The 6,000-nt window shown below is 42.4% G+C and overlaps 1 protein-coding gene across 1 annotated transcript in view; it reads right to left on the bottom strand.

Moving 5' to 3' along the window:
• The window catches only part of LOC123505870 (myotubularin-related protein 6-like), a 263,730-nt gene that overhangs the window by 255,193 nt on the left and 2,537 nt on the right, over positions 1 to 6,000 (bottom strand). The gene's annotated exons all lie outside the window — the stretch shown is intronic.

Below are 6,000 nucleotides of genomic sequence, written 5' to 3'. Positions count from 1 at the left end.
GAGAGAGAGAGAGAGAGAGAGAGAGAGAGAGAGAGAGAGAGAGAGAGAGAGAGAGAGAGAGAGAGAGAGAGAGAGAGAAAAGTAAAAGGAAGGAAGGAGGAGGAGGAGGAGGAGGAGGAGGAGGAGGAGGAGGAGGAGGAGGAGGAGGAGGAGGAGGAGGAGGAGGAGGAGGAGGAGGAGGAGGGAGGGAGGAAAAAACGAACCACTTCACTCCACTTACCTACTCCACTTGGCGGCTCCACTCCCTCTCCTTTCCCCTCCTCTCCCTCTCTCTCCCTCTCACCTGCGGGAAAAAAACAACACGGGACTTCAAAACAACAACAACAAGAGCGAGGATAAATATAGTTCTTGTTTGACGATAGATTAAAATGTTCAGTTTTATTTGTCACGAAGGAAAAGAAATACTGGATTAATTAGGTTTTAGGGGGGGGAGAGAGAGAGAGAGAGAGAGAGAGAGAGAGAGAGAGAGAGAGAGAGAGAGAGAGAGAGAGAGAGAGAGAGAGAGAGAGAGAATCTGTAACTGTGTAATGAGGAGGAGGAGGAGGAGGAGGAGGAGGAAATACATTTATCTCACTATATCTACTTATTTATTATCATGAATCTCTCTCTCTCTCTCTCTCTCTCTCTCTCAAACCTTCACACACACTCCTCCTCCTCCTCCTCCTCCACCAGTGCATTTACTCACTCCAATATTAAACAACATGAATCACCACGTCACAACACCACAGAGCCTTTTTCCTCTCTCTTCTCTCTCTTTTCTTCCTGTTCCATGCAAGAGGAGCCCTGGGGAAGAGTAACCAATTATCTATAGGGAAAATAAATACAATAAAATGTCCCACCAAGATGCCTGGCTCAGAAAATCAAAGGCCAATATTAGAGAAATGTCTTGAATCTACATGTGGTGTGTTGGTTTTGGTGCGTTCTAGTTGAAAATGGCATGCAAAAATAGGAGTTCTTGAGGATCATGTCACGATTAGCACACCCTCCAGCTCACCTTGCTTCCCAGCTCGCCATTTGAAGCTCTCTCACTCAGCTGACATGTGTGTGCGAAAATATGATAGACAAAACAAGTGTAATTCTAACTTTAATCTAGTCTAACCTAATGAAACCTAACCTAACCTAACATAACATAACCCTAGCTTTATCCTAACCTAACCTAACCTAACCTAACCTAACGTAACCATGACTTTAACCTAACCTAACATAACCCTAACTTAAACCTAACTCAATGTAACCCTAACTTAAACCTAACTTAACGTAACCCTAACTTCAGCCTAGGTTAGGTTAGGTTAAAGTTAGGATTAAGTTAGTTTTGGTTATATTTTCCTTCACACGTCATGTCAGGCAAGTGAAAGAGCTGTGAAGGGGGGGCTGGGAAACAAGGAGGAGCTAGAAGGTTCGCTGTTCTTGATGTGTTCTGTTCTTGGTTCTCATTCCTCTTCTTATCTCTATCTTCTTCTTCCTTGTCTACACATTGATAGGTGTCAAGTAAAGTATTAACACTGTCAGTCATTTTGTTCACCTTTCACAGACTCATCAAGGCAAGAGCTCTCATTATTTCCTTCTCTTTCTTTCCTTTACCTCAGTCTTGCCTCTCCTCTATCACCTCCTTCCCACCTCAGCACAGTGTTCACTTTTATTACTTTAACTCACACTTGTCTCTCCTTTCCTTCCTCCTTTTCCTCCTCAGCACAATGTTCACTTTCATTACTTCTATTCACACTTGTTTCTCCTTCCTTCCCTTAAGGAAACCCCTTCAACTCTCCACCCACTCCACACACACACACACACACACACACACACACACACACACACACACACATTTAACAGGCAGAGAAATAAGGACTGTGGTTTGAGACACCTCATCAAGCTGGAGCACAGTAAGTAGTGGCATACCACAGGGTTCAGTGCTGGCACCAATAATGTTCCAATATATATTAATGGTATACAAGAGGGCTTGAGTGGCTACATAAATTTGTCTTCAGATCATACAAAACTCTTGAGAGTAATAAAGAGCAATGAAGACTGAATGGAATTGCAGAGAAATATTGACAAGATCTGGGAGTGGAGCCAAGAGTGGAAATTAGAATTTAATGGCAAGAAATGCCATGTGATGGAAAAGGGTAAAAGTAATAGAAGACCTACATAGGAATACAAAATGGGAGAAGAGATTATAAAGAAAAGGAAGGAAAAGAAAGACCTGGGAGTGGTTATACAAGACACCCTGACCCCAGAAAGACACATAAATGGATTATTTGCTTCAACATACAAGACACTAACAAAAATGAGGATGGTGTTGAATTATATGGATAAGAGTATGGTGAAAAAGATCATAACCACTATGATAAGATCTTGACTATGCAGCAGTGGTGTGGTCACAACACGTGCAAAAGGATATCACAAAACTGGAAAGAGTCCAAAGGACTGCTACAAAGATGCCAGAGAATGACCTTCCCTATGAAGAAAGACTGAAGGAAATGGGACTACCAACTTTAAAGGATAGAAGGGAGAGAGATCTAATAACAATGTATAAGATAGTAAATAGTAAATTATAGGGAAAAGATAGACAGACAAGACCTGGTATCACTGACTGAAGATGGAGATAGAAAGACAAGAGGACACTATCTCCAAGATCATGAATAGTCAGTGTTTGAGGAACATTAAAGAGTTTAGTTTTCCACATAGGACAGTGGACATCTGCAATGGCTTGCGAGAAGAAACTGTAACAGCAGAAAGTGTGCATAAATTAAAGAAAAAATTGGATAAAAGTAGATATGGAGATTGGTCACTATAAGCTCTGCTCAAATCCTGTAACATACAACACTGGAGACTGCAATTTCAGTGGACCTTTTTTTCTAATATATTTTTCTTGCCTTTGGCAGTTCTCCCTCTTAAATAAAAAAAAAAGTAAATACAACTAAGTAAATACACACACACATTCATACTATTAGTCCAGTCAAGCAGCATAGGAAGGGACAGTCTTGTGGCCTGCTCTACACACTCATCAAGTTTAAGCACAACACAGCCATCCATAGACTTCCACCACATCATATACTGCACCCCTTCATAATGGTCATAATAAGACTGTTCTCTTTACACTCTTCCACCACACCACATCCTAATGTCATATATTGTGCCCCTTCGAGACTGTTCTCTTTACACTCTTCCACCACACCACATCCTAATGTCATATATTGTGCCCCTTCATAATGAGACAGTTCCCTTCCCTGCACCTACTCCACTCCCAAGGCTACAGTAGATGCAGGCTGCTTTCCACACAGTGCCTCACACCCCTACCAGCTCCACATGTCACTCGATCCCACCACGTGCACCTTCATTCCATCACAGGGATTGACAACACACTTACTAACTGAATAACACTCTCAAGAAAGGCTAGCCATGTGTGACTGGGGGGACAAGCGGCGTGGTGCTACTGAGAATGTTGATGTTAAAAGCGTTATCTTAGACGGCAAAATTAAAGAAGTGCAAAATATTGATTTAAAGCTCATTCATGTATAGTGTAATATATGTATAAATAATAAACAAGTGTATTATATTCAACGCCACATTTTCAATACTTTCGGGGGGAGTCATTTTAAGGTTTCATCCGTGTCAATTTATCTCTCACTATGCCACTGTGTGTGTGTACAGGTTAGCATGCCTCACTCACACCCAAAAAAGCTGTGTCTGGCCCTATGCTGAGCAAAGGTGGACCAGGCTTGGAGTTACAACAAAGGGAACATGAGCAAAGTTCTTAGTATCAGTAGCCACGATAGAAACAGAAATAATGGGTTCAAGCTTGAGAAATTCAGGTTTAGAAAAGAAATGGGAAGACTGTGGCCTTTAATATTCCAACCTCCATAGACCGTTCCTAATGTCACGGTAAAAATGCGTCCCAATACTGAAGGGATTAAAATGGTGACGACTGTGGCCATTAATCTTCTGACCTCCACAGACTCTTCCTAATGTCAATAAAATGGTCTAATCGAACACAAATCTAAAGGTAAAAATGTGTCACAGTACTGAAGTCTTAAAGTGGTATAGGGGTTACAACAAAGGGGACATGAGCCAAGTTCTTAGGATGAGACAGGATAGAACCAGACATGATGCATTTAAGCTTGAGAAATTCAAGTTTAGGAAAGAAATGGGAAGGAAGTGGTTCTCTAACAGAGCGGCTGATCAATGGAAGGGACTCAGTGGTCATGTTGTTAGTGGTGAGTCAATAGGGAGCTTTGACAGAACATTAGACAAATTTATGGATGTGGATGATAGATGGAATTAAGTAGCTTTGTTTACACAGGGACTGCCACGTGTAGGCCTGACAACACAGCCTCTTGCAGCTTCCCTCATTGTATTAGGTTCTTATGTTCTTCCACACTTACCACCACTCATGCATTGCCTCAAACTACAGTAAGGTGTCTCTCTTGTACTGCCTCAAAACAAGGAATTCCACTGTACTGTCTTAACCTCTTCAGTACCACGACACATTTTCATATTTTTACTATTTGGTGATTCTTTATAGCTTCAGAAACTTATGTGGGGATTAATGTAGTGAAAACTCTGGCTATTAATCTTCTGACCTCCATAGACCCCTCATAATGTAAATAATATCGTCTAATCACACCGAAAACTCAAGGTAAAATTGTCCCCCCAGTACTGAAGGGGTTAAACAGGAACATTTCACTAGTACTGTTTCAAGCAATACTAGAGTGCTTACAATATATGAGTAAAATATTAAAGGTGTGGCAGTCTACATGGATGCTCTGTGACAATTCCATAAGTTAGATTACTAAGAGACAGTTTTGTATTAAGTGTATAGAGAATGGTGGATGTGCTTGTCCTCAGTCCTCAGTGTCACTAGTTACAGTGTTTGGTGTGGCCAGTACAGCAGGTGATGCTTCACTGCACCTGTGTGGCCACTGACTCTGGTGCTGAGCCACTGTACCACCACTCCACCACTCCAGCCATCCCCCAAACAGTCACAGTGCCCACAGTGTACAATGTTCATTTATTTCTTCAGAGCAGCAAGCACATTTGTTTCTTGTAACTTGTCGTCAATTGTGTCATCATTGTGAACACTTCAATGGCTCACCTCTCCAGGGATTCCCAGTTTGGTGTAAGAGGTTCTAATCAAGTTTAAGTACAGAGAGTGCTTTGATAACAGTATCTAGCCAAGACAAACACATCGCTGCCCACAGCTCACAGAGGCAAGGGACTGATGCACAGCTGGCACCGAAAGGCAAAGGTTAGCTTTAGGAAACCTGTTTGTTTAGACTTAGTTCTGATAAACACCTGGGTGCAATGACTCACACACCACATGTAATCTGACCTAACCCTAAACCATCAGGAGCAGTGGTTCCCAACCTGTGGTACACCAAAGCCTTCCAGATGGTATATGAACACTTTCAGGAACTTATGTGATTTTTTGTTAAATTAAATTCATTCAATTTTCAGACAAATGCTTACTGCCTTAAACAAGACAATCAGGCATCGATCAGCTGGTGGAGAAGAAACAGATGCATCACTCGCACTGGACTGAGTTGTGTTCCTTGTTGTTAGTCCATTTGTGTGTTCTACTTGTGAATAAATTGATATATATCTGCTGGAATTGAGTTTTTCTGGAACTAGGTGGTACGCGGGAACTGCTGACTGTACCACACCTCACGGTGGTACTCACTCAGGGAGAGTTTGGGAACCACTGATTAAGAGTGTCCACCAGGTCCTGTGTGTGTGTGTGTAATTCACCTCGGTTATCTGCTGGTCACCCAGCCAGTCTTCCCCATTACGGAGCGAGCTCAGAGCTCATAGACCGATCTTCAGGTAGGACTGAGACCACAACACACTCAACACACCTGGAAAGCGAGGTCACAACCCCTCGAGTTACATCCCGTACCTATTTACTGCTAGGTGAACAGGGACCCCACATTAAGAGGCTTGCCCATTTGCCTTGCCGCTTACCGGGACTTGAACCCGGCCCTCTCGATTGTGAGTCGAGCGTGC

Source organism: Portunus trituberculatus, chromosome 18, assembly GCF_017591435.1.
Source record: "Portunus trituberculatus isolate SZX2019 chromosome 18, ASM1759143v1, whole genome shotgun sequence".
Lineage (NCBI taxonomy): Eukaryota > Metazoa > Arthropoda > Malacostraca > Decapoda > Portunidae > Portunus > Portunus trituberculatus.
Note: the sequence above shows the minus strand (reverse complement) of the source record. Positions and strands in the feature narration are given on the sequence as shown.